Source organism: Eriocheir sinensis, unplaced genomic scaffold (genome assembly GCF_024679095.1).
Source record: "Eriocheir sinensis breed Jianghai 21 unplaced genomic scaffold, ASM2467909v1 Scaffold696, whole genome shotgun sequence".
Lineage (NCBI taxonomy): Eukaryota > Metazoa > Arthropoda > Malacostraca > Decapoda > Varunidae > Eriocheir > Eriocheir sinensis.
Genome location: NW_026112049.1, coordinates 130,849 through 136,300, shown reverse-complemented (window position 1 = coordinate 136,300; position 5,452 = coordinate 130,849).

Sequence of the window (5,452 nt, the reverse complement as noted above, 5' to 3'; positions counted from 1 at the left end):
TTAAAAAAACAGCGTCCCATTAAGAGATTTAAATTCCCGCGCTGTTCCGTCATAGCCTGACTCGCGCCAACACTCATGGTATGACTCAGAGATGCTTGGAGGGTGCCGCCAAGAACCCAAATGAATTTCTTCATTCAAAAGTTTGGATCTAGTGCCAGAAAGTAAAGTTTTACGGCCTCTCGAGGGTTCTGTTCCTGGTACAACAAACAGCACTTGATTGTAACTTTGGATATACAGAAGGAAGTATCATAATGCCTCTCCTCAGGACTGAAGCAAGATTACAAGAATCTCTGCAGTGGCTGGATAAGGAAAGAGCCAGGCAGGCAACACCTAAGGCAAAGAAAAAGCGAAAAGAGAAGATGGATGAGGGAGTTGGCGCCTTATGACACCCTCACCTGTGAGTGATAATAGTTTTTAGATGCCTTCTCCTTCTCCAGTAAGTGAACAAGGTATAAACAATCATATGTGAATGTTTCATGCCAGTCAAATAAATACAAATAGCAAGACACAGGAAATGGAAAAAAATCTTTAGGAGCCAAAATCTCGAAAATTTGTTTTTTACACTTCAAAAATTTCAGAAAATCTACAAAATATCTGACAGTCTATTGTAAGGTATCAATAGAAACTACAAACAAATGGCAATTTTTTTTTTTTAACTTTTAAAAATATAAAATGAAAACGAGAGAAAAAGTGAAGAAAATTATTAGTGAAAAAAAGTGCATTTTTTTTTTCGAAAACAACACAAAAGAATCTAAAAATTTCAAAATGAGAAAGTAGATATAAACAGTTTATATATTTTTTTTTTCAAAGCAGTTAAGTAAAAAATAAGTCTGAACTAAAAAAAAAAGCTTTGTTTGAGTCTCCCATACACATTCACCCAAATTTCACGAAATTCACAAAATGTCGTAGATTTACACCAACAAACAACATACTATTTCAAAGCCATAGGACGTACCGTAGGCCCAGGAGGTACCCCCCAGGCTCCCCCCTTAAGGGCTAGGTAAAATCTGATCTCCCTTCCTCTCCTCCTCTCACCTTCTTGTCCCCGAGCTGCCTGACGCCGCAGGTGAGGTTGGCCGGGATGCCCACAGGTGTGGTGACCTCGACGGATGTGGGCAGGAAGTAAGGACAGGTGGGACACAGCTGATCCGCCTCCAGGGTTCTGTGGGCGGCACCTGCGGAGGGAGAGGGGTGTTATGGAGGGAGAGGAGGAGGAGGAGGAGGAAGGGGTTGTGGTGTTAGGTTGGTGTGGGAGGCTGCGGTGTTTTGGCGGGGGAGGAGGAGGGGGAAGAGGAGGGGGAAGGGGGGTAGTGGTGTTAGTTTGGTGTGGGAGGCAGCGGTGTGATGGAGTGGGAGGAGGAGGGGTAAAAGGAGGGGGAAGGGGGTAGTGGTGTTAGTTTGGTGTGGGAAGCAGCAGTGTGATGGTGGTGGAAGGAGGAGGGAGTGGAGGGGGGAGTGGGGATGATAGGGACTGGGGTAGAGGAAAGGGTTGGGTGACATCTGTGAGGGGGGAAGACTTTGTGGGGAGGTTTGTGGGATCGGGGAGAGGCCGGGTACCTCCATGAGGCTGTGTAAGGAGAGAGTGAAAGGGGAGAGGTGAGTTAAGTGGAAAGGCTTCTGAGAGAGACAGAGAGATGGATAGATAGAAAGACAAAGAACAATATGAATGTGAGATTATGATGCGCGCGCGCACACACACACACACACACACACACACACACACACACACACACACACACACACACACACACAAACGGAATTACTCACGGACAAAGTAATTTGAGAGAGAGGATTACGAATGGAACGGAAAAGGAAAGAAAAGAAATCAAGAAAAAGGAACGAAAGAAAAAGAGAAAAAAAGCAATTGGGAGGAAAGAGAAAATATGTAAAGGTAAAGAACAGTACTATTATAAGGGAGACAGAGACAGACAGACAGACAGACAGACATATACAGATACAGACAGATAAGCGAAAAGACAAGCAAACGGATAAAGGAGAAACAAGCTCAGACACAGATTTAAAAAAATGAACCAAAATACAAACAGATCGATAATTATGACAGCAAGACAGACTGTCGGGGGAGGCGGTGGCTGAGTCGTCAGAGTAACGGCCCCGTGTTCAGGAGGACGCGAGTTCAATCCCCGCCCGGTGCCACCAAGCTGGGATTTTTCAGCCGCCGCCGAGTGGCTTAAAACTACCCACATGCTGTCCAGAAGACCACCTATCACCCCGAACTCTAGATTCAAGGATTAAAGATGAGCTCTGGGAGGGCAGCATGAGCCAATGCAAGATGGCGCCACTATAAACACTCGCCTGCGCCAGAACGGGCTGGGCCGACCATCAGGACCCACCGGAAAGAAGCCTTGGACCGACCATCAGGATCCACCGGGAAGAAGCCTACCGGCGCAATAGGCCGCAATGTAAAAAAAAAAAAAAAAAAAAGACAGCGCAGCAATCAGCGCCACCTGACCTGCTGGCCGCCCGCCCACCTGTCCGGCGCTCATTTGCAGCCACTAATTACCGAGCTGGCGGCCAGGTAACACGACTCACCTGAGCTTCATGTTTATTACTGCCCGCAACAAACCTGTCTCCTTTAATCATGATGTACGTTTGACAGTGACCCGTGATGGTGGATTGGTTTGTGAGGGTGGATTGGGTGGTAATAGTGGATTGGTAGATAGATGTGCAGGGACGGGTGGATGAACAGGTGTGGGGGACGGGTGGATGGCCAGGCAGGTGTACACAGGTGGATGCGTGGATCAGAACGATTTATTGGACGGTGTAGAATTGGACGTTTTAGTAGAGATTGATCTTTTTTTTCATATCAGAGTTTGCGGAGGCGACTGATGAGCTAATGGTGTGTGTGTGTGTGTGTGTGTGTGTGTGTGTGTGTGTGTGTCCATCAAACACACAGTTTCCGTCGTAATAATGAAGTAGTAATGGTTTCTATAATAACTTTCGGTTTCCCCACAAAAATCTGGACAAAAAATCATGACTTGAAACAAAAAGTGAAGCTTTTCGTAATTTTCATTTCCTCTTATGTCACAAAAAAATCGTCTTTCGCCGCCAGATGTTTCCTCGGCTGTGAATCAACGAAATAAAAGTTAAGGAAAATGAGGAGAAACAGGCGAAGTAACTGAAAAAAATCATGACAAAACTTGCTCTCCCTCTTTACTCCTTCTTGCTCTTGCCTTTTCGCTTTTCTTTTCCTCCTTCCTACCCACCTGACCTTTTACTCATTCATTTGTATTACCTCTCTCCCTTCTTCCCTTCCTTCTTCCCTTCTTCAGCCTCAGTCATATCCAAACACAATTTTGAACTTTTTTTCTTTGCCCTTTCATTCGTTTTCTCCTTCTTGCACTTCCCTTTTCACCTTTCCTTCCCCTCGTAACCCCTCTCACCCTTTGTCCCTCAGCAGCATCCCCTTTTATCATAATTCCCTTTTTCTCCTTCCTCCACATAACTATCTCTCCCCATGCAGTATTCTCTTTCTTTTCTCTGTATTTCCTCCTTCCCATTCTTCTATTTCACCCTACTCTTCTTTTTACTCTATTTCCTCCTTCCTATTCTTCTCTGTACCTTCCCTTCTCCTCCCTTTACCCGCCTCCACATCGCCCCCCTTTTCCCTCCTCTTCTCCTCTCCTTCCCTCACTTCCTTGCCATCAAGCCAGCCTCAAATTAGTCCTTTGATACCTTAATGAAACATCCCCAACTCCATTACTATAATTACTATCATTTTTATTGTTATTATTTAGCTTTGCTCCTCCTGGCCTCGTGTTTCCGTATCCACGTCTTCATTCCTCGTTTTCTTTAAGTGAAGCACTGCCTTGGAGTGGATGCCCGGCCGCTGTTTAATCTCCGTCTCATGTTCTTTCCTATTACATGCTCGCGTCCGTTTGGTTTAATCTGCATAATGCTACACTTACCGAGGCCAGTGCGTCCTGTGTGCTATGCTGGGCAGGGTGGAGAGAGAGAGAGAGAGAGAGAGAGAGAGACGGGGGGGGGATGACTTCCTCTCTCAGCCTAGATTAAGGGCCAAGCCTTTGCTTACACTTCCTGATCAGGCTTGCGTCGGCGAGTGTCTTGCAGGTGACACACACACACACACACACACACACACACACACACACACACACACACACATTGGGGTAGGCGGTGGCTGAACGGATAGCAGGATGGCCCCGCGTTCAGGAGGACGCGAGTTCAATCCCCGCCCGGTGCCACCAAGCTGGGATTTTTCAGCCGCCCCCGAGTGGCTTAAAACTACCAATATGCTGTCCAGAAGACCACCTATCAACCCGGACTCTAGATTCTAGGATTAAAGATGAGCTCCGGGAGGGCAGCATGAGCCAATGCAAGATGGCGCCACTATAAACACTCGCCTGCGCCAGAACGGGCTGGGCCGACAATCAGGACCAACCGGGAAGCCTTGGACCGACTATCAGGATCCACCGGGGAGAAGCCTACCTGGGAACAGGCCACGACGTACAAAAAACAAAAAAAAAACACGTTATCTGCTTTTCTTCCTCTCTTCCTCACCACTTGTCCGTGTTCTCAAAATGGCATCAAAGTTATTCCACAGGATGTTCTGCAATCTTTTTCTCTATTGAATCGGAATAGTGACATAAGTGTCCTAAGAATTCACGTTTATATATTCATTTATTATTATTTGTTTTTACATTATTTTATTATCAACCTGTGTCAGCTTTAAACTCTTTCTCGTTTGATTTGAAATCCTCATCTTTCACTTCCAATTCCTTTCTTCTCGACTTCTATGCGCCATAATAATACTGAAAGGGAAGTACGGTATAAACTGTTAGGCGTGGCCAGTAACCCATAACAGAGGCTCATAGACAGCTCGTTGGGAGTCTGGCGTAATGATATTGTTGCAACTGACGTCGAGGGAATGGCGGAGGGAGGGAGAGCTCGGAGTATGGGCGTAAGCTTCAGTAAGCCGCTCAGACCACCAACGCCAAGCTTTGTGAGGCGCTGAGTGTTGTTTTCCTGTCCGACTTGTAGATCCTTTTTACATTCCACCCTCGTTACGGCACCCGCTCTATTGCTTCCCCACCCCACTTCCCTTTCCTCTTCTATTTATATTATGCTGTATTTCCCCACGCTGCTCCCTTTACAAATGTTTATCTTTTCAGTCTCTTATTTGTCTCCATCCCTCCCTTCCGTGTGTCAAAAACTCGCTCCATTCGTCTTTTCCTTCCGTTTAATCTCCTTGAATATCTTCCTATCTCTGTATCTTTCTCTCTGTCTGGGTTTAAGTTTATAGTACTGGACAGCTCCTTTTCTTTCTGACGGTTGTTTTGCGCGTCCTTCCAGTTTATTGTGTTTCGTATTATCCTTTAGGTAAGAACATAAGAACATAAGAACGTTGGAGTCTGCAAGAGGCCGGTAGGCCTATACAAGGCAGCTCCTTTGACCCTAAGCTCCCGTGTATCTA